Genomic DNA, 24,403 nt, shown 5'->3' on the forward strand with positions numbered 1-24,403 from the left:
CTTGCAAAATTATTTATAGATATAATTTACAACCAACCTTCAGAAATGCAACCTTGCAGTAATGAAATGGGATTATTCATAGAGCAAAAGTTTTACGGTAAGGTCAGAGCTGAAATATGGAAATAATTTATTCTGTGGTTTTACAAGATCCTAGAACACCTTAAAATATAAATTCACACTGCCTTGCATGGGTATTGTGTGGAGCTGCCACTTTCACTGCCTGTTTCCCAGGAGTTTGTCCTGGTCCTGTGAAGAAATGGATGCTGTGAGAGCTGCTGCCACTCACGAGGGTCATGCTGAGGCTTTTCAGACCCCAGAACACATCCCTGCACTACAGCTCTCAGCAAAGCCTTGTGATTATTGTCCCATAAACCTTGAGGCCTGGGCTAACAAAGCCTTTTATAGAACTTTCAAAAATCTGCAGAAGTTCAGCCAGCTCCTGAGGGATGTGTTTTGTACCTCACATTCCTCATTATCAATGAGAAGAGCTGATGGTTAATTAGAGGGAAAGACAATCATGGCAGAATTTTTTTGTTGTCTGCATCTACCATACTGGTCTTCCTTTCACCTATACTTTCAGAAGTCTATTTCTATAGTCTCAAATAACTCAATCAAACTTTCATCCTATAATGTGTATTAGTAATGGTTTGTCCTTCTCTGCTTCATTAGATAAATTAAACAGTTTGGGAAAATAATTAACTGCATTAGAAAATGTAAACTTTTTTTTTTCTTTTTTGTTTACAGAGAGCAGAATGCCGTTTTAAAGTCAATTATGCTAAAAGTCTCACAACTTGTCAAAAATATGAAGCTTCTGAGATGTGGAGCATGGAAGAGACAGCAGAAATTCTGATTCATCACCAAAGTGTTTGATACACCAAGCATCCAGCTTCAACCAAAAGAAACGAGTGAGCTTCCAAAAATGTTCCTTTGTAGATAAGGTAATTAATTTCTTGAATTCTTTTTATTATTTTGGAGAAAGAGAAACTGAAAATTTCAGTCAGGTTAAAGTTGAAAGAGATCTGGTTCTGCCATTTCATTTGCATGTAAAGGTAGATGGATTTACTAGTTTCAGTAGCTGAGATTTCTCATTAGAATAAATTATTGTAATGGTATCAAAAGTATCAGACAGTTGGCAAATTTGTCTTGTACCTTGTCCACTCTTGTGTGCAGAATGTCAGTGAATTGTGGTCAGGGGATGATCCATTCTCGGGGTCTCAGTGATGAAGCTGGCAGTTCAATGCTCATCTGCCTCTAACTTCTCTCCCTCTTATATGACTTTGGAAGATTATTATGATTTTGTGTAGTGAGCAAATGTATGATTTTTATAAGTGTTTTTCCGTCTCCATTAAGCAGTGAAAAGCCAAGCAAGAGTAATTTTGACAAAGAAAATTTTACTCCTTATTAGTTTCTTCTTACTTTTTCCTGAACCTGGCCTGGGTTGAGGGACAGGCCAAGATATTTGGCATATCCTCAAGAACTTCTTTTGCTCAAATATTTAGCAGCTTTCCTTAATTAAACAATGTCCTTGCTTTTTTAAGTAGTTTAAACTGCACAGATAGAGCAGCCATGGGAACTTTAAATGCCAAAGTACATTAAAAGGAAGGGTCTCTGCAGTTTATTGGATGGGTCTGCATAGACTGTGAGGAGCACAGTGGAAATAGATCACTTGGAAATATCCAAATAAGGCTTTCTGACAAGACTCTGTTGTAATGGATTATTAAGGGAATAGCTTCAGAAATAAGCATTTATCTCATTTTTCTATTTCCTGGAGGAAGGTGAAAGGAGGGGAGAGAAGATCTAAAGCCAAATACTGTAACTTTATTGACTTAATTGAAATTGCTGCCAAAACCACCTGATGGAAGGAAGACTTGAATCTGTCTCAAGGTGACTGCTTCACTTCCATTGCATTAAAAATATAATAGGAAGTCATGACTTTTTCCTAATTTTTTTAAGAATTTATAAGGGAAAGCAGCCCTTTAGCTGCTTACTCAGTGATTTAGATAACTTTGTGATTGCACTGGGTCTCCTCAGATATTTGGCATGTTTAATGAATTTTTCAGACATTTCATTTCCTTTGTAAGTGCCAATTATCAATCTGTGGTAATGAAGGATGGTTTAACGTGAACTGTGAAGGAAGTTTATAAAATTATCATGTCAACACTGTACTCTTCCAGCAGAGTTAGAGAAGGATTGCAAGAAAATGATATTGTCGTTTAATTAAACAGGGTGTACATTAATATTTCATTATTACTCCTTACTTATTTTTCATCCTGACAAGTCCTAGCTATCATTTTGTGGAGCCATCAGCTGTGCCTGGTGATGGGCAGATCCTTAGACAGCCTGAAAACTTCAGGCATTATATTGGAGTGGTGCCTGTATGTGGTGGAATTGGTGATTTTTTGCCACCCTCCGCATGTTCCTCAAATGTGATACCAAACAAGAGGTGAAAATTGACTGTGCAAATATTTCTTATGTGATTTTCTGTTCTTGCCTCTTCAGCCATCAATGGAAGGAGTGCCCATACCCTAAACTAACATGTTTTGAGGTGTAGTCTCAAACTCCCTGTGTATTCAGGCTCACATTAAATCACTGATGCTAATCCAAATTTCCACAACTACAGCAAAACTCCTTTGCACCTTGCTTTATCATTTAGATCAAGAAAATGAATCTGTCTTTCCAGTTGTGTTGATAGGTCTTTGGCAGTGCTAATTAATCAGCATCTGGGCTTCCCTTTAGTAAAAATAGATTTGCCCTAGACTCTTTAGGAAGATTTTGACCTCTCTTGTGGCTACTCTCAATTACTTTCTTTTATTTTGATATTTGTGTCAAAATAAATCCTGTTCTCTTTAGGATACTTAAATGTTAGTGGAAGTTTTCTATGTGATGGTTCTGTTCCCTCTCAGAATCTAACAAATACTCATTGTCCATGATTTTGCTTTTTTAAGTTATCTCACTCCTGCAAGTGAGATAAAAATTAATAAATTAAATTATAGCTTGGCAGATTTTGTCTCTGCCAAACTCTGGTCATTGTGAAAATGTTTTATGCAATGTGTCTCTCGCTTTCCTCAAGGAGGTGTAGGTATCTTCCTAACTCTTCAAAAGGAGTTGTGAAATTCTCTTGTGATAAAAAAACAAACAGTCCAAAATGTCCAAAGTGCTGAAAACTAGAAAGATGTTCAAAGACAGTCAGTGACAGCCTGTTCTTAAAGACCTTTCAAAGTAGCAAACAACACAGGAGTGTACACAGCTTGAGGAGGGTTTGATGTGATTCTGAATGAACCAGCAAGGCAAAGATGTGAAGTGGCTCATGAGAGTGTTGTCAAGCATTGGAACAGCCAGCCTGGAGAACTGGTGGAGTCACCATCCCTGGAGGAATTTAAAAGGTGTGTAGATGTGGCACTTGGGACATGGATTAGTGGAGGACTTGGCAGTTCTGGGTTAAATGTTGGACTTGATGGTCTTGGAGCTTTTTTCCAGCCTAAATGATTCTACATTGAGCATTTATTTCCTGGAGCCTTGAAGGATTGAACACTGAGCTAAGTTTTGGTTCTAGGCAAGACACTGAAAAGCTGTGAGTACTCTTACAGAAGTTTTCCTTTTTCAGGAGATGCAGTTGCTTGGTTGAAGAACTTCTCTCCTTTCTTGAAAGAAATTTTATTGGAGACTGTAAATTCCTGGCACCTCTATTAAATTAGACAATGTGCATCTCTTCAGTGCCAGAGAGGGGTGCAGATATCAGTTCCCCTTATTTAAAAGGCCATTTATACTGGCATAGCATGGCCTTCAATTTTTAATTAATCTTACATTGGAGATTTTGTAAAGTTATGCAAGCAAGAAGAAAGTGATCTGTTCTTGCTACATACCTAATATATGGATCATTACAGGTACCTAGCAAAAATTAGTATAAGTGATTAGAATCATAGGATAATTTGGGTTGGAAGGAACCTCAGGAGGTCAGCTATTCCAACCTCCTGCTTCAAGCAGGGTCAGTTATCAAATTAATGTGCTTCCACAGTTTTTGTGGGGTTTATGGCTCCCAGCGGATCCCAGGTTAATTCCAGCAAAGAGATAATCTCACCAAGTGTCAGTCATTTCTTTAGAAACCCAGCTATTATCACTTCTTTATGCTTTTAATTCATGGGTGTTAACTAGGGGAGCTCAGTAATGTATAGTGACAATTCTGTAGTCCTTTAAAATGCTACACTTATTATTATACCACCTTCCAACTTTCCTCATAGTTCCAACAAGTGCTAGAAATACTATTGTTATGATAAGTTATGGATCCCCAATGGAGGCATTTAATTTCATGGCATGTTAAAGGCTATAACAGCCTATTAAAACAGGGGTGGAAAATCTAACTTTAAAAGAAAAAAAAAGGCAGAACGAAATGCTTCGTGGCACTTCTCCAAGAGAGACATTTTGCAAAACCCAAATCTTAGAGATAGGATTTTTTTGAAGTAATGCATTCTTCAAGGACTAACAATGAGAATGGTGTGGCCATCCTTTTCTGCAAACATTGGCTACCATTTCTAAGTCAAAAGAGCTATCAGTGGCAGCAGAAGAGAGACTAAGCTAATACTGAAGTGTGCATATGATTTTCTTTTCATTATTCTTACTAAAATAGCCAAGGAATGAGGACAATTAACAATTCTGCTCATGTGTGTGATTATAATATCAGTGCACAAACCTGTGAAAGCTTACTCAGTGCTTAAATTTGTTCACACAAATAGCCCCCTTGGCTTGAAAGCAAGGATAAGGCCCCAGTGTTTGTGCTGGCCTTTTGGAAGTTCTCAAACTGCAGTTATCCCTGTGTGAACCTTGAACAGCACTTGTAGGCTTGACTGAGAATCTGAAAATGCATCCCCATGCCAATAGAAGTGGCAGAGCACAGCTGCTTGCTTTTCAGCTCCAAAGCCTTTGGGTTTTGTTTGCAGCTGTCTGTCATAAATACTTGCTTTGGAGAATGTAAATAACCAAAGATGAAAGGTGATTTTTGTATATGGGGGAATAAGTAAATAGATGAAACCTTCCCTAAACTGACTGCCCTGTTTAGTTGTCCGAGTCCCTCCTTCAGTGCCACTTGCAGCCAACCAGAGCTTTTCCATTGGCTTTAGCAGAACCTGTGCTGATCCCTGGAACTGTAGCTCTAAGTGCAAATGAAGACTCCTACAGAACTAACAGAGCAGAAGGATTCAGGAATTTGGAGTAGGATTAAATATTAATTTCTTCCTGGTTGGTATCACCCAGGACTTAGTCACAGAGGGCATTAAAGAACAGGTGAAAATAAAACAAACCAACAGCCTAAAAGTCACTGAAGTCCTTGACTCTCCCTTCCCCAGGACTACAATTCTGTTGTCCTTTATTATACCATAATATCACCAAATATGGCCTGAACATTTGACAGTTTGGAGCAACAAACAATCCACAAGTGAAAAATGTCAGATAAAATTGCAAACTGGTGCAGGGGGGAGCTGGAGAGAGCAGAGAGGTGGAATTCACAGCTGTCAATCACATGAAGTTGTCACCTCAATACTTTTTTTGACAACCCCTGGGAGTACCACAGAGGGAAACAGCAGTGGTTTGGGGAGACAAGGAGTGGTGGAGAGCAGGGGCTTTCCAAGGGAGTTGTTTGGAAAGCTGTTGGGAAATTCAAAAGATGGGGGTGTGGCAGCTGGCAGAGAACACTGAGCTGAAGTGGAAAGACTTTGGTCACCATCATTCCATGGTAACAGTAAGGGTCTGGAATATGAGGGCAAGCAGCCTCAATTTGGAACAACTCAGGGAGCCAAAGTTTCAGTAGCTGAGGTGGGAAATAATTTGCTGCTTTATCAGTGAAGGAGCTGTATGTACAGAGGGAATGTGCTGCTATGAATTGGAGACAGAATGATTTAGTACATCAGGATTCTTTTGAGAATATAATGAGCTTCTGCCCCTAAATTAAAACTTTTCTTTAAAGATTTTGAATCCAAAAATAACTATCAGGGGAGTTTCACAGAAGCATTAATTACTTTCATTCCTAAATCTGACGGTGATCCAAATTCATGTTCCAACTACCTTCCTTTTTCCCTTATAAATTAAGGTTGCAGAGCTAAATTATTGGCTTCAAGGACTGCAAAAGCAATTTTCTACATCATATCTCATTCCCAAGTTGAATGTTATACGCAGATTATGCACAAACAATGCTGAAAACCTTTATAGCAGTATCCCTTGAGCCACTAAACTCTTTGTCTTCTAAACAGAATTTCCTAACGACAGTGTGAAAGTGCCTGCCTACAGTGGGATTGTCTTTTCTCTAAGCCTCCAGTGCTCTGTCTTTGGTCCATATTTGATACAAGTATTTTCCTCCTCTTTTATAAGCCCCCAAGTGCTATGATTTTATGAGTGGTATTTCCTTGAGGTTCTTAATTATCCTCTTTCTTCTGGCTTTGAAAAGAGTTTTTTGCCTAATAACAGAGAAAGATTCATGGAAGGCATAGAGGTGTCCTTCAGATGTATCTTCTATTTCAGTTATCACTAGCTTGGATTGTTTGGGGGTTTTTTATGTTGGGAAAATGTTGGTTGCCTGTGGGGATTTTATTCAAGTAACACAAGGAATTGGTATTCCATAATTCAAGAGATTCTGCATCTGTTTTACACATTGTTAACCTACTGTTAGAAATAAGTGGATTTTTGTCTGACCAAAATTACACCTCGGGACAGCTGAAGTTGCTGCCTCCTCATGTAAGGTTTAAAAATTCCCATGCTTATGTGTGTCCTAAAATTTCAGTAGAGAGGTCCATCCATTTTCCATGTGTTTCTTTGACATGTTAATTCCTCTTTCAATGCTACTCTCAGTTCAAGGATAGGGACAAGGAAGTCACACAGAGCAACTACAGGATGCTAAGGGTAGGACCCAGGAATACAATCTTAATTTTTTTCTATGTTTAATTAGTGAAGAAGAAGCTTCCTGTTTTTTTCTGGTACTTCTGGGCTGGTGTGATGGTTCCAGCTCACCTGAGCATCACACTGAGGCCTCCACCTGAGCTGGCCATGTGTGTCCTCTGTCCCTGAGTCTGCTTAAAGCAGTATGTGAATAAAATATGCTACATGAGCAATTTTTATATTTTTTTCCACTATTTAATAGCATCTACTCCCTTTCTTTTGTTAGATTTTGGCACTGTACGAATATAATTGAAATATCACAGACCTAAAAGGCCTGGGAACAGACAGCAGCAGTTTCCTGGCACAGCTCAGCTTGGCGCAGCTCTTTGTGCAGGAGGAGGGCTGAGAAATAAATCCTTCTTCTAGAAACTAAAGTTTGGATTTAGCTGGGCTTTGGGTGAGCACAGGCATCAAAAGCAAGTGTTGTTTGCTGCTGTTTGTGATATTTCCCTGCAGCCACCAGCTCCCCCATCTCCACACTGAGAGAGGGTCCTTGGTTGGGGAACAAATCCTGGATTTTGTCATTCATCTGATGGACACCCCAACAAAATTTAACAGATTTTATTTGAATTTAACAGATCCCAGCCCTCAGATTGCTGGTGCTCTCTGAGAGCTGTATTTTCCTGTAAATACAACAGTACAAAAGTCAATGTGGTTGCCTCCTGGCATAACACCATTCTCCCAAAAATGTATGCCTAAAAACAAGGCACTGAAGAGAAATCCTCTCGTTCTACACCAGTCCTATTTTAAAACTTCCAAGGAAATTTTGCAGTTCAGAAGCATTTAAATCCTACTTCAGTAATTAACGTCAGTTGAAATAACTGGATCATGGAATAAATTGAAAATGTGGCCTGTATCTTTAAGTGGATATTTTTTAGATGACAATGAAGTTAAGGGTGTAACAGAAAACATATCCTTCACTTGTTTCTATTTGGTTTTGTGTTCACTTATTAAAACACTTAATACTTAAGGTTTAAGACAAATACACGTTTCTCTGAAATCTGAGCCCACTCTGAAAGGTCCCAGAAACTGGGACACCTGAAAGGTGTAACTTTTAAACACAATAAAACCAAGACATGCACGTGAGCCACTTGAACCTGAGGCCATCAGAATACATGGAACTAGAAGAATGAAATCCTCCTTGTTTCAGTAAAAATGGGTTTTTCCCAGTGTTCTCAGTAAGGGAAGCTGCTAACAGCCTGTTTCCCAAATTGTGCCTAAGCATGCAAGCTCTGCTTGCCTTTAAAACCTGACTTTCCTTGTATTTTTACCAACTCACCACACTTCCTGGCATTTTTCTGCTTTGAATCATATACATGGTGTGGCAGAGCTGCATATTTTGTACTGCAGTGTTGCACTTGTTTGGGAACCAATGAGAAGGGGAAATAATGTGGGATCTTTTGCAGGGAAGCAGGGAAAGACTTGTTTACCAGATCTCACATTTCTGGCAAACAGCTGGCTGTAGTTTTAATAATGAGCTGCCCATAATTGGAATGTATTTAATCCAAGTTAACACACATGCACTAAACTTGCTAATTGGGAATTTCTTTTTATAAGCACATTACTCTTGCTTTTTCAAGTAATGTTAATGTGCTGATACAGCAGAGAGAGTGCACCTCTCTCCACGACTGCAGCGAGCAGGCCCCAGTGCATGGTAATTTTTGAAGAAAACATATGGTAAGAGTAATGGCTGAAGTCTGTAGACAGCTTGCCTAAATTACAGTGCATCCATTGAAACCAGGACACATGCTAAGCTGCTGAAAGCAAAGAGATGTCATTAAAAAATGATTCATATACCTTTGCTTTAATGAGTCTTCACACTTGAGGATTACCAATTGCCTGATCAATAGCCTCACTGCAGCACCAGGCAAAATTCCTTCTACAAGTAAAATATTTCCATTACAGAAGTCTGGAACTTCAGCAGCAAAAGCTACACTTTTGCCTTGAAGGAATTTGAAAATAATAATTTATTTTTTTATATTTCTGAAACCTGCCTATATTTGAATCTAGTAAATAAACAGTCATGCACTGCCATATGGAGCAATTTCATAACAGCACATGGTGAGGCTCTAATGAGTTTTACCATACTGTGCCTGACAGGTGAATTTTCAGCTTTGATTACAGGAGGCCAAAAATAATTCATCCAGGCCAATAAAGTTTGATTTAGATAAGACTCGATTATTTTTGCTATCAACCATTAAGAACTGTTCTATCCTCATTTTCATTTTCAGGCACATAGCCTGGCAACAAGCAATAATGGATATTTATTGGGCTATCAAATCCACAGAGACTTGTTTACTTATCCTAGCACTGCAATTGTCAATATTCTCTAGTCCACTGGCTGCTATCTTTAAAAGATGTCATGTGTAGGAGTTGTTTTCAAGCTCAACTCTTAAACTTTAAAAAGGTTCTTTGAAGTTATTATTAGCAGTGCAGTGCCTGGAGACCCCATTATGCCAGGCAGGTACAAACAGAGGACCAAGCAGAGGAAATGTGAGGGCAGTTTTTGTGCCTTTTGAAGAGCCTGAGCATCTCCAGAGCACGTGGGGGCTGCTCTGGGAGCCAAGGGCAGCCCAGGGCACATCCCAGGGCTGCAGGATCCAGCAGGCAGCAGGATCAGCTCTGCCTTGCTCAGGGGGAGCAGAGTTCAGCCTCCTGCAGCACAGCAGATCCTGGAACAGACAAAAGCAGCTCCCACTGAGGAAGGCTGAGAAATGTTGTGTTAAGCCCCTGTATAAGCTGCTGGCAGCTCAGATCTCACCCCCACCTCCTGTAACTGAATAATGGCCCTGGACCCTTTTTACACCCCAGGTCCCAAGGTTCCATTTCTCTCTTTTAGCACAGAGGAGAAATCCTTACCAGATACTCTCAAGAGGTGAAAAATCACACAAAATTTACATTATCTATTTATTTACAAATATATAGAAAATTAAGGAAATTCTGGTAATATGAGCAAGGCAAAGCCACACAGTTAATTTTAGTGAAGCAAATAAATATTGGTTTATTCCATTTCTCCACCACACTGGAACACACATGTCAGCATACTGCCTCAGACACTCCAGTTGCCTTGGTTTTCCACAGACTAGGCCACTGAATTATTCACAGGAGTACAAAAGGACGTGTGTGTTGCCTGGACCTCCCTCAGCTGCACGAAAAAGTAGCTGTGCTGGAGCTCTTGCCTTAAAATTTGTAAGAGTTTCTTCCTTGGTGGCTCCCACAATAGCTTGGCGTTCATGGAAGGTGGCAAGTCTCAAAGTTCTAAAGTTTCACCTCGGTACTAGCTACTGGCTTTTCGATATGCCAGGGGAGAAGCACCCTGGATAGCACCTTGATCACTGAGAGGCCCTTTGTTCTCATTGCTTTGTCCTGCACTCTTCTCCTCCTCCTCCCCCTTGTGCTCAACAGGTGAAAAATGAGCATTTATGCCTTTTGACTAACCTGGCAAATACGTTGGCGTGCCATTCCTGCGTAGCGTGTGACATTTCACACAACACTTTATCTCTGACCTTTCTCTTCTCACCCTTGGTTCAATTTCTTTCTGCCCTGGGCTTTCAGACAATGAAAGTTAATTATGACTCCTGTAAGGCCCTTTGGGGGGCTTGGCTCTTCATATGCATCTACACAAAAAAAGTGACCTTAAGGTTTTTATTCAACAAGTGTTCTCTATCAAACTTCATTTCCTTTTTCTCTCTGTTTTCAAAATTAAAATTTTGTCTTAAGGGAGGGTTATGTAAGAATTCAGTCTGAGCAAAAAATTATGTCAAGTTAATTTTTTATTTATTTATTATTTCTTAAAGAATAATAATCTTGGGATTACTGCTCATGTAACTCAGAAGTCTTTGCCTGAAATTTGGATTATCTTTGAATCCCCCAGTGGAAATCTAATTTTCAAATACATTCCCAAAGAGGGGAGGTTCAGACAGATCTTTTAGGTTCCCTATTTAAAAATTAAATAGAAGGGGCTTCCAATGGTTTCTAGAGTTATGAGAATGACTTGGCTGCTCATTTGGAAGTATCACCAGTGGCTTGAAAATAGTTTTTCTTTGTGTTCATGAGCTGTGTTGCAGCCTGGTGTCCCACTTCAGGATTGAAAACTTAAGCAAGGAGCTACGAAATTAAAACAGCATATAACTGAGCCAATCTTAGGTAGTATCTCTGAGGTAATTAAGAATGGAGCAACACAGTGATCAAATCAAGGTTGCAATTAAAACTGAATCAACAGATCAATGGGTTCAAATGAGCAAATCATCATATTAATATAGCAGGTAATCAGGTAGAATTAAGTGCTTGACACTGGTGGGAATTTATGTTAGTTTGAGAGTTAAATTGCAGGGAGAGATGGGGAAGAACCTATTTTCTTTTAGTCTGAGATTCGATAGTAGTGATCACTGGCCAGAGAAAGAACCACATGCCTGATCTTTCTGATATTGAGTTTAGTCCCTTCTTTACCAAATTTTTGGGAATGCCCATCCCAGAGATCCTCCCCATGCTACAAACTTAGAGAAGGTACTTTGTTAGTTCAGAAGTTATTAGAGGCATACAGACAGTGCAGTAACACAAGAGTCGTCTCCTTAGGTAAGAATAACAAGATCTTTTTACATTTTATTGTAATAAATTCTCTTCCTGTCTGATGTATCTTCCCAAACTCAACTGGAATGTGGGCATTCTCTACAATTCTCCAAAGCTATTTTGCCATATAGGTTAATTTCAAGATTAACTCATGTTCTTTTCACTGGTATAAAATAACTACAAGCATGGGTTATAAACACAGAGGTAATTCTTATGTGCCTGTTTAGTATGATAAACTTGTTTTGCCTTTCCTCTGTTAAGAGGGATGGCCTTTTGGAAAGACTGTAAAATTATTATGGGGAAAAAATAGATTGTTTTAAATTCAGCATGATCTGGGGAGTTGGGCTATGCTTCTACAGTCCAAATTGATGCCTACAAATCTTGCCATCTTAATTCAGAGACCAGATGCAACACAGGTCAATTTAATTTCATTACTGTCAAAAGGTCTTCAGAAAAGATTATAATGTTTGCAAGCCACTGCGTGCCTCAAGGTGACGCCACAGGAGGAGAGTTCAGTGGGGACCACATGCTGAAGTGAAATTAATTAACCCTTGGCAGCAATGGAGAGTTAAAAGCAGGCCCATAACTCCTTCAGTTGCTCACCAAAGGCAAGGTAGTAACCAGTTTAAATTTCTTATTCCGTTAAGAATCAAACCGTAAAAAGTTAGTCGAGTAGTTTGTTTAAAATTGGTGGACGTTGCAGCAAAAAAAGGAAAGACTGAAAAAGTAAGAGTAGGCATATTTTTATTTTCTCTTTTTATGGTAAGTGCTTACTAAGCTTAAGCTAACAGAAATGCAACTGCAGCACTGGATTGCCCATGATATCTAATTTTCAAACAGACATAAATACTAGAGAACAACTTGTCATTTTAAAAGGGTAAACAGAAAAATCATATAAATTAAGTGACATTTAAGAAGTTCAGGGTTTATATCACAACCACCAGGGAAATCAGACCTAAGGAAGAAATGTTTCTTTAGAGCATTGATGTAATCAGACTTTGGAAAGAGATTCCCCCACCCCTCCGCCCCCCCAAATGATTGTCCAAATAATTTAGAAGCATAATTTTGGACTCAGATTGTCACAAAGGATTAACTATTTCTTTTTAATTATGGACCCTGCATTTAGAATTCATTTTTAAGTTGATTGAAAATTAGTTCACTAAAGCGGTAAAAGGCTAAATGCAATCAAGTGCCTGTAAGAAATAGAAAGCCCCACTGAGGCCCTGGTTTATTGAAAAACAGGAGAAATAAAGGCAGGGAAGCAGAGATTCAGGGTCCTTACCTAAGTGCTGGTAAGGCCAGCAGAGCCTGCAGTGGGAGAGAGGAAAGCTTTGATCACCTGCTGAGGTCCATCCAGAACATTTGCTATAAGGCTCAGTCTGTCAAATGTTAATGGATATCTTTGCAAAAACAGCCTGCCTCGCTCTGGAAAGGACCTTGAGGTGATGAGCTAAGCGCCATGGTGTTGTCTGTGACTAACTGGGAAATATATTGAATTGTTCAAGGATGCTCAAGGCCAGGCTCTGCTTAGGCTGGTTGGGCTGGGACTTGGAGAGAGAAAAGGCAGTTTTGCACGGAGACTTGGAGAGGATGGGAGTAGCAGGAGAGTGTGCCCTGCAGTATTTTGGGTGCTAATTGCACCCTTGGTGACAGGCAGCCTGCTCCCCGCGTCAGGGGGGGATATCCTGGGGTGCTCCCACCGAGGCCAGGCCAGCTCTGCTTAAAACACACACCTGGCCTAGGGAATGACAACAAAACATCCTTGCTGTGGGTGTGCTCTGTGCTCAGCGGTCAGGGAGGGAGCGGCCGGGCAGGCTCCGGCCCAGCCGGCTCCGGGAGCAACCGGGCGGCCTCCAGCCCAGCCGGCTCCTGCAGTGCTGCTCTCACCCCGCACAGGGGCTGCTCCTGGCCCTGCACTCCTCCCTGATGGCCCTGCACTCCTCCCTGCTGGCCCTGCACTCCTCCCTGCTGGCCCTGCACTCCTCCCTGCTGGCCCTGCACTCCTCCCTGCTGGCCCTGCACTCCCTGCTGGCCCTGCACTCGCTGCTGCTGGCAGAGAGCAGGTGATGAGAGCAGGTGATGAGAGCAGGTGATGAGAGGAACCAGCGAGGGAAGGCTCAGCCCCACACTCTCACATCAAACACCGGCTGGTATTTCCAGCCCACACCTGCAGGAGCTGGCCGTGCTTATCTCTGAGCAGAGCTGGGCGCAGCGGGCGGCGGGCAGGGCCCGGCCTGGCTGCAGCATTTATCATGTCAGGAAATGACCTTTGGTCCATCAAGTTCCCAAACACCGATTGCTGGCCACAGCTCCTCAGTCTGTGTGGCCAGGAGCCAGCTGTAGTGAGTGCTGGGCCAGCTTGATCAGCCCGAGCAGGACCGGGGCTCGACCTGGATACAGCACGTGATCCATCCTTTGCTGTATTATCCAATTAGTCAGAGTCATTAATTCGTCTCTTTCAGGTCTTGTTCTAACAGGAGACAGTCTTATTGCCAAGATAATCCCTAACATTTTACAAACATAGCATTATAGACAGTTCTGATGAAAGACAGCCTCAAGGGGGCTGGCTAATCCTCCCCTTTCCTAAGGCAGGATCAGCAAGACATTTAAGCTTTTCATGAAAGATATTTATCTAACCCATCTTTAAAGAGAACCTGTAATTCTGGAGAGAGGCCTGGGTTGTAAACCCTGTCCTTTATCCTGTCTTCCTGTACAGCTTCCTTTTTGCTGTGGTTGTTTTGTGGAGGGTTTTTTATTTTTGACTCATTTCATCCATCAAATATTTGGTTGCAGGTGATAGAAATACCTCCATACATTGTCTATAAGTCATTTATTCCTGAATAACCTAATAAATTAGTCAGTAGCTCAAAGTTCTTTAATCAACTTAGGCAATCTATGGTAACATTCTGGTAGCATTCACTGGTATATTAAATGCTGTCTGTATATGTGCCATGCTGATCCATCTCGAACATTTAACATTTAATTGTTTGCTTAGAAATCACATCCACATTTAATAAAATCAGTGCTCAAATATAAAAAAAGAGTATTTAACTTAAAGACTTTTCATTCAAAATTGTTTTCCTTTTTTTTTTTAATAAAAGCAAAAGAGTGTGTCTATATTTTGTAGATTGCTGTCTGAAAACCAGGCTTTCCTCAGAGGCATTTTACACACAGATTTTGTGCAGCAGCTATATCATGATATTTGGGAAATAGAGCTAGGCTCTTTTCTGGTCCTTGTTTGCTTTTTACCAGTGACATCTCTAACTTAGAAGATTTGTAGCACTTTCATATACAAAATTATTATTATGTCAGCACAGAAAGTGTAATTTTTCCTGCCCTAAAGGGTTTCATAAAATGTTATGCAAGTGTCTGTTGCAGATGGAGTTGGTAACACTGCTTACTCTTAAGGTAGTCCAGCATTTGGCATTTTCACTTGCCAGGTTTTAATTATTCAAACTAAAAGTTTTTATGCAAATATTTGCTTCAGGCTAAATATTTTAGAGAACTTTCAGGAAAAATAGTTCATCTGCATCCAAGAGTACAGAAATCTGAGGAAAGGAGGAGATTAGCTTTTCCTCATGATAAACAAAATATTTAAATTATTTAATTAGAAAGGTTTGTCTTCTCTTTGTTTAAAAAATTGGCAGAGAGGTTTGCTCTGACATCAGTGATCATTCTTCAGCTCCTTGGCAATCCAAGTGTCCAAAAAGCCTCGACCTGACCCTGCTGTGTGGCTTTGCTCTGGTCTTCAACTGGGAGCCAGGAGTGTCATAACATATAAATCAGCAGGTGATATTTTATTTATATAGAGAGAAAAACAAAATTTTAAATTACTTTAGAAATGTCCAAGCCCTTTCTATTTGGCCACTACACCTCTGACACACCTGACCAGCACTGCAAGCAAAAGGCAGCAGCATCTGTAGATGGGGAGAAGTCTCTTGGCATTAACTTGCAGAGGGCTCTGGAGAGGACAGAGCAGGGACTTGCAGACAAGCACTTGCAGTGGTGTTAAGCCTAACCATGCTCATCTGGTTATTCTGATGTTGAAAATAAAAGCTCTCTGGATTCAGTCCAGAAAGCGTCTGTGTTGAGCCTGCTGCATCACCAGACTGCAGGGACTGCGCAGGACTTAGCCTGGCAGCTGGAGAAAGCAAATGCAGAGACAATTATGGTGTTAAGCACTGAACCAGAGCGTGGGGAGACAGTGAAACCCTCCCTGCTTGGAGCACTTGATCCCTTGTGGTGATAACAGTCTGCTTATTGTTGCCAGACTTCTCATCACAGCCAGAGGTAGAAGTCTGTGCTGCGTACCCAGGTCTCTGAGACTCCAGCTTGAGGAGTCCTTCTCGCTTGATAGAATTCTGTGATCAGTTATTTCTTGAAATTCAAGACTATTTTCTCATTACAGATGTATTCACAAACAGCCTCTCTCAGGTTGGAAAAGGAACCAGCTACCTGGTGCCTCCAAAGTTTTGCATGCTGAACTGTACAACCTTAATAACCTTCTGAATTATTTATTTTTCAGAACCTCATATAGCTCTCAACTTTTGTATCAAATTGGAACCATAGGGGAAACCTGGGCAGTAGAACACAGTGGAAATTACCCCCAGTGCTGCTCAACTCTGATGGCTTAGATAACCAGGTTTTGCTTTAGTGGAGGTTGTACTCACTGGTGCTGTTTGGAAGCTTTTTTTCCCAGCCTTGGGTTGCACTATTATGTAAAAACACCTTTTCCAAATCCAAATGCTTGGTGCTGACTTGGTGAGCCCCTGGATCATTTCTAGGATGGCCTTGGGCATCTGGAGCCAGTTCAGAAATACAGTACTTGGGTCCAAATTTATTGTCATTAGACAAAGGACTATTAATTAACAGCAATTGTCACAGAATAGCAATGTGTAAAGTTGTAAATGTAGCAAAGTTTTTCTACCTAAAGTGTGCTACCAGTGGATTTGGAGTCCAGTACACTCTATCTGTTTTCTTCTTAAATTTGAAAACCAAAACCAAACTTTGTAAATCATTGCACATCATTGTACAAATCCTTTTTGTGAAAGGAAATCATGCTAAGAATGCTGTTAAAAAGCTGAGCTGACTGGTGCTGGTGTGGCATGCAGGAATTTGACTCCTCAGGAGTCTGGTACCTGGCACTAGAGCATGTGTCTATAGCTGATGGATGGGGCTCCTTAGAAGTTTACTGCTGTTGGGCTAGAAATCCCCAAAATGTGCCAATTTTTGTTGTTTGTTTTTTGTTTTTCTTCTCTTGCACCCAAAGTGGCTCTATTTAAAGCTAAGTCAAGGAGTTTTCAGGATCAAGTGTTTATGTGGAGGGGATTCTGGAACTCAGTTCAGAATATGTCTGGTTCTCAAAATCAAAATTAAATGGATTACTTAAAGTAAATAGGCCTTCAATTTAACTTGGGAAGACTCTGCAATTTGGGTGAACAATTACAGGGTGGGGCCCTTTTAAAAGAAGCACTGCCTTGTACTATTAAAAGCCAGGAAGAACTTTTCTCACTGAAGTACCTTCCAGAATGTGGGACAGGCTTGGTGCTGCACAGGGTGATAAAGCAAGGAGTTTAGCTTCAATGTCTGTGTCTCCACAGTGTAATGTACGTTAGTGTGTGTAATGACTGCAGGGACTGGGGAGATGTGTGATAGAACACACAGCACTGAGCTGTTATCTTGTTTTAATTACATGCAACATTTTTCTTCAAAATGAAGAAAACAGTCGAGACAATAATCCGTGAGCAAGCAGATATGTGGATGCAAAAGAGATGCCTCCAGTATTCCTCTGTTGGTAGTACCAAGAAGAAAGGTCATGAAAAGCCCCATAAATAGCCTCTATTACCCAGAAAGCAAGCCTTGGTAAGTGTCTGACAGAGAGATCCCCAGCTCCCAGCAGCCATTAAAGCAGACTTTCACTTTCAGACATTAGAACATAAAGCTCCTTAATGAAGGGAAGATGTTTTTAGTCAAATTGTTTTCCTTTAATATTTGTTTTCTCCACTTGAGCAAAATGTATATGACAAATTACTGGCTAAGCTTACAAGAAAGATCATTGTTAAAACGGACAGTTTGAATCAAATTTTTTAACAAAATTCCCATTACTCTATTTAAATGGAAACAATCCAGACATCATTAAAATAAAGCAGGATTCCTTCAGGGAGAAATTATTTCTGGTTTGATTTCTGTCAAAATGACTTTGACTTTCAGAATACTTTTACAAAATGTTTTCCTGAGGCTTTGTCTTTGTGAAGGGTTTTTAAACAAAGGAACTATTTGCCACTAAACAGAAGTAATCTGATAAAAGATTGAATTCAAATTAAATGTGCTGATTTTTTAATGGAAGAGGTTCTTTATTATTTTATTTTGTTTTAAGACATGTCACCTAATCAGCACATAAATCTTCATAGAATTCATCTGACAACCTCATTAATTTTCTGTGAATATTGCAGTGCGAAGAAAAGACCATAATTTCATGAAGGTAATTTATTCTAAGATCAGGTGCCTCATATTTTTATTTCTGTGAGTTTGTGTTGTAATGAAGCTAATCTTGGTCATAAACACATCTTGTGGCCACAGCATGGTTGTGTTCTCATTCTGGAGAGGGCCTGATCCTGCTCCCACTGACACAGCTGTAAATCAGGATTAACTCCAGCGAGGGCACAGCCAGGTGTGAGCAAAGGTGACCAGGATGGAACAGACCTCAAGGGGCTTTAAGAGCTGCATTTATGTCACTTTGTGGCAAAAGTGGTGTAAAGGACCCTAAATATTAATGTGGAACAATGTGTCTGGTAATGCTGTGGTGTCAGAGCAGCAACAACTTAAACTGATGCAACCTTGGGGCAGATTTGGATACCAAAGCTCTTGCTTTTCCCCAGCCTCTTCCACTTAATTTCAAGTTCATTCTTTCAAACTCCATCCAGTACCTGGAAAAGGTGAACTTTCTGCTGAAAAGCACATTGTCTAGGGACTCATTTTCAGTGCCTCATTCACTTAAATTTATGCAACTAGAACTGATTTTTTCCAGTGATATGAATTGAAGACTTTTTCCCTTACTTATTCTCTTTTTGTTAGTTTTTGTTTCAGTTGGCTGTGTCTAGGAGTAAACAAAGCAGCAAGGAGCAGATGTTTCTGTTGTGCCCCCAGCTTCTGTGGGCACGAATGTGCCAGAGGAGGCTGCTGAGGAGGGGGTCAGGTTCTCGTCCTGCCATTGTGAGCCCAGGGTCACACCAGAGCACCATCAGCTGTGGAGATTCTACAGCTTTTCCTTGTCTATTCTTTTCTGTCCCACACTGGAAGTGATAACATTCTGAAATGTAACTCTTGAAATAGGGAAAATCATCAGTACTGGGGTGGATGATGAAGGTGCTTATATAAAATATATAATATTGTTGTTATAAGTAGAAGATGGGGTATTGATAAAGCAATGGAGCTTTGATATAAGTTGATATAAGTTACTAAGCACAGTCTGTGGATAAACCCCAGGCTGTTACAGACTTCAGCAAAGCATGGTTCATCCCACATCCTCATAACTTTTGTGTGTTCTTCAAAATTCTGCACACTTTTCTCTGTTGTCATTATCTTAATGCTGTTTAAAAGCTTGGTGGTCACAAGCTTTCTGCAACCACTAAAAACAATGAGAGACAATTTCAGAAAACAAAAAGGAACAATTTGTGTGCAAGTAACTTGAGCTCAAAGTAAATGAAAACAGAGCCTGATTCATTGTCAGAAAGTTTCAGAAACTTCTCATGCAGAGTTTACAGAAAACATCTTTCAGACATGATTTTGAAAATTGCTAATATTTGAAACCAGCTGGTGTAACAAGGTTACTGAGGTGAGGAGAGAACTGCTGCCTGGAGGACATGTATTAGAGAGATCAGAAGATGTTGCAGGCAAGTTTCAATATCAGTAGCTATTTTTTACAGTAATTTCATTGCAACATTGACCACTGAGAACAACCACTCGTCATTTAACCAGTTCTTCAACTTCTTTTCCCCCCACTTTTAATCTTCTTGTGGAGGCAGCTGAATAATACCTTTCTCAAGGTAAGTGTCTGATGTGCTACATCAATCACTAGAATTTCTTCTAAGATCCACATTATGCTTTAAACCTTGACCTTAACAGCCATATCAGCATAATAATTTTTAGGTATCTGAAGGATTTAATACCTGATCACGGGAGAAGTTGTTGGGGGCTCCTTTTATGACCCATGGCAGGTAGGAATATGATTCTGTTGTTCCCCTTTGCATTATCCTCCATCATCAAGAATTTAAAGGCAAATAGCTGTGCTGCATGGGTGCAATCTTCCCTGTGTGGCAGTGCTTCATTAAGAAATGATACCCAGCTTAGGTGAATAGCAGATAAGCTTTTTTTGGAGAAAGGTGTATGGTTTCCAGGCCAAGCACAGCATGGAGAGCAGCAATAAAAATGTCATCTCCTTGCACTTGGTGAGAGAGAGAGCTCTCTTTAGCAAATTATGATATTCCAGGCTTCAAAGCTGTTGGATGTTTCTTGAGACTTGAAAAGAAAGTGGAACTGTTTGTTTGGTTTTTTTTATTGGTGGATTCTGTAACATGACACATTAAGGAGGCTATGGAGCCTATGGAGGCTACCAGAGCATCTCTCAGGTCTTGATGAGTTTTGATCCTAGAGATTTCTGGTACCAGATCCATTGTCCTGCCACTCTTGTGAAGATGTCTTGCTTTCCAACTATTTTTGAATGTGCAGAGTCAATTAATTTGTAAAGCTATTTGGTAATGGTCAATTAGTCTTGTTTCCATTTAGAGAGGTAAGAATTCCTTCAATATTTGTGAGGTTTTGATTATTTTATTTTGGGAAGTGGGAAAGGTCTCCAAAAGTTGCCATATTTAACCAGGACATTTTACAAACAAATGGAATTATTTTGAAAAACTGGTAAAGTTTGGTCTTTATTTTCCCCATTGCAAGGGAGAAAGATATTATTTCATCATATTTAGTGCCTAAGACATGGAGCTGGAGCTGTAGTGAGCATGGTTCAGTAATGAGGATTGTCAGGTTGGCCTCTGTCATGCCAAGCCAAGACTCTTTAGTTTCAAGGTGGCTCTACCTAAATGAAGCAGTTTTGGTTTGAGCAAGCTGCCAAATGTGGGTCAAGGCTTGCTGGTGCATTCTGTGGGCATCTTTCCATCAGCACTGGGGAGACGTGGCCAGTGCTGTGATCATATTCTACCAATTGTGATAAATGGGTTTGTTTGCAATATTTATACTGCTCTGCGAGGAGCAGAGAGCTCTCAATGAAAACAGTCCTGTTTGGCTGCAGGTTAAAATGAATATGTGAGAGGTTGTTAATTCTGGACTTTGCAGGTTACTAGTTGAGAAATTAATTCTGAAGGTAACGCTCAGATTGACACCGGCTAGAGGGGTATTTTATTTTCTGTGAAACGGCTCTGGAGTTACCACAATGTTACAGTAGTGTTCAAAATGGATGTTTGAGTAGGGATTTCCATAGCCTAAAATGATTCTATCAAAGCATGTATGGATATGCACTGCATGTGCTTTATAAAAGGAAATGCTTTTCTGTTATTATAATTCCCTCTGCTCTTCCTGGCAAATATTCATTTCACTTGTAGGCTGATCCATTTCCATAAAGCTCCTCTGTCCTTAGCAATCACATCATGGGACTGTCAGAGCACCCTGGCTGTGATGAGGCATGCCTTTCCTGGGCTTTATCCTGTCACAACCATGGCAAAGCATCAGACATGCAGAAGCAGATGAGTTGTGAAAAGCAGAAAACCTTTGGTGCAGCTTTCTGATTTTAGATTTCAGTGATTAGGGAAATTAGGCAGAGTATTTAGAATGGCATATTTGTGCACTGGACAGATTTTTTTTTGTGCTCTAAGACAATGGAGGGTTCAACAACATAAACTGTTTCATCAAAGGTAATTTGAGAGGGATTGATTTGTTTTCACATGCATTTTATAATCAAACTGAACCCTAATTATTCTTTCTGTTGACTGCTCCATGGATGCCTCGAGCTTAGTTCATGCCACTCCTTTATGATCATTTGTACATAGTAATTGTCTTTGTGACCAAGCAGAGAGTGGTGAGACATTTGGTGTGAGCTTTACCTCAGCACACAGACTGTGCTGGAAACCACAGGATTCCTGGATGCATTCAATAAATACCACGTCATCCATCCATCCATCCATCAGCTGAGTGGCAGTGCCCTGCACAGGCTGAGGAAATCAGCTGACCTGTTTATCTTCTCCCACCCACCAGCTCTATTCAGTGCAAGCAGAGTTATGGGAGGGGGGAAAAATCCATTAATAGAAGAGAGGCAGAAGATGATGAATTAAGGGAGCCTCCATTAATTTTTCATTTTGACAGATTATTGTCTGTCAAAAGGCAGAGGAGATGTTCCTCGTACACAGAGCTGGGGAGCTCGCTCTTTGTAACACAGACTTATGTTTTTCGCATGAATTAGGTAGTGGGCACCAAAAGGATGAAAAATTCATGGCAATCTATAATTTACATGCTAGAAGATAAATAATGAACTAAATCCTGTCATTAAATTGGTCTTTCGTTTTTTCTTAATCCCCAGGGTGATGAATCTGATTCTGCAACAACATTTAGTATAAATTGATTTTTTATTTTTTTTTTTAGTGGGGGGCAAAGCTGTTTAAAATACTTTGTTATAAATAGCTTGAGCAGCACAGTACATTGCCTTAGGCTGAATGATATGCCAGCCTATTAATGTAATAGTACATTAAGATTGACGTTAATTAATGTCAATATTAACATCACCTTTCTAAACCACATTGAGCTACAAAAAAAAGTCATAAATATTGTAGAGTTTGGTTTAATTAACTTTGAGCTTTGTTTAAAAAAAAAGAAAAGCCTGGCATATTGGGAAGCTTCCTTTATTCAAATGGTATTAAAATGTATAAATGGGTGTTAGGATAAATGGGGACTTTCCACATCACTTAATGTATGTCAAGGGACATGACCTCATTTCAGACAAGTGTGGTTTTTTTAGATAAGACATTAGGGTAAGTGAAGTTTCACTGTGTATAATAAATAATAAAATTACAAACCTCAAAAGAAAATCTGAACAATTTGAATTGTGTTGTTAGCTGGTTACTGAGTGCTGGTGGATCTGTTCAACTCCCTTTGTGTGCTCCTTATAGAAGGCAGAGAAAGAACCCACATCTCCTGCTGTATGGATCTTACAAATTAGTTAGTTCTCTTTCTTTTTTTCTTTTAAACTCTCTTCCTTTTTTCTAGAATGTCATGCAAATACATTTTAGAACAATAATATTGTTTATGTAGGTGTACACAGACACCCACACACATAGCTACGGAACATAAGCCCAGCTTATGAAACTGGTGAAGCTGAGTTGTTTTCCATCATCCTGTCTGACCTGATGTTCACAAAGCCACACTGAGTTCTCCCCAGGAACTGGACTGTTTATCTAGAGCAGTTTTCCTTGCAAATACCAAGGGCCTTGATCTCCAGTCCCCAAATGCTCTGAGTGGCTTAGCCCCCAGTGCAGGCTGGATCCCTGCTGTGGTCAGTGGGGCTGCCAGCAGAGACAGGGCTTTACTGTGTCCCCATCCCTACAACGCTGAGAAACAGTGGGATTCTCTCCCACTGACCTGCAAGTGGAGGGAGAACATTGGTACTGCCTGTTTCAGGTGGCTTCCTTGTCCCTGTGGTAACTCAGACACAGAGCTGCAAGAACAGCAAACACAAGGCCACATTATCCCATTCCAGAGTCCCAAGGGAATTAATGGAAGTGGGGAAATCCTGGTTATTGCTGGGCCCACAGCCATGGTGTCCCCAGTCTGTCACCTTGTGTTCATCCCTGGGGACTGTCACTGCTGTGGGATGCAGCTGAGCTCTGCAGGGAGCTAATGTACCATGGTGCTTTTTCACTTGTGTCTGCAGACCTTCTCTTCTGGCTGGCAGGAAGTGCCTCGTAATGAGCTGCCGTAAAGAAAGCCAAGCTAATGACAGCCTGATTTAATGCAAGTTCATACCATTAATTTCTAGGGATTGGTAAATTGAATGAGGTTCCTGAAGAGTATTACAAAAATGTTTCAGTTAATTCTAGCCATTATCTGGAGTAATGAGCAGTAGCTGCTGTGCATGGCCCCTTTCCCATCATGCAGGGTTTGGGATGCTGTACCTGGGTATGGGAGGATTGCTCTGTGCAGCTCCTCAGGCCTGCCTGGTGTCACCAAGGTGGGGATGCTGTGCCACACCAGCCCATTTTCCCTGTGGAGAGGTGGCAGCAACTCTAGATGTCCCAGGTGTTGAGCGGAGGCTCTGTGGGGAATGTCTGGCTGCCAGGGAGCTGGGAGCTGCCAAAACAGCTGTTCCCTTTTTCTCTCAAGGACAGTGGAGACAACCTAATCTAAATCATCCTGTGGACTACATTTCACTTCTGGGTGTTCAGATAGTCCCAGAACTTGAAATTTCCAGTTCTTTTACGTGATTAGTCTTACAAAAAACTGGAACAAGAAATGAAATTGTCAAAAGCACTTAACTTCCAGAAGGGTCTATACCTGGCAGTGGATCTTAGGCTTGTAAATTATTCTTGTGGCACTGTCACTAAGTGCTTAGAAAACCACTCAGAACATTGGATTTTGGGTTTGTTCATAATGGGTTTTTCCACTGTCATGTAATGATCAGTCAAGGTCCTTTGTGTCTCAGCTTTATGTTTACTGTCCAGGTATCTGCTGGTTTTGGGGGCATTTATTGAGAGAAAAGGGTTTAATTCATGTGTGCCTGTAGTTACCAAACAGACTGGGTACTAAACACTGCATTCTCCCGCATGCAGCCCCAAACCTTTTCCCAAGCACCACATTGCTCTCCAAGCATTTGGGAATTTAACCACGTGCTGGTGTTTCCCTTCTGTTCACTGCCAGCAGT

At 40.5% G+C, this 24,403-nt stretch overlaps 1 long non-coding RNA gene across 1 annotated transcript in view; it reads left to right on the plus strand.

Moving 5' to 3' along the window:
* The first annotated feature begins 745 nt into the window (after positions 1-745).
* LOC107210998 overlaps positions 746-24,403 on the plus strand; it is an 83,301-nt gene continuing 59,643 nt past the window's right edge. The window contains exon 1 of the long non-coding RNA XR_004499487.1: positions 746-938. This is a non-coding gene — a long non-coding RNA (uncharacterized LOC107210998). The remainder of the gene's footprint in view (positions 939-24,403) is intronic.

This window comes from Parus major, chromosome 14, assembly GCF_001522545.3.
Source record: "Parus major isolate Abel chromosome 14, Parus_major1.1, whole genome shotgun sequence".
NCBI classification, from domain to species: domain Eukaryota; kingdom Metazoa; phylum Chordata; class Aves; order Passeriformes; family Paridae; genus Parus; species Parus major.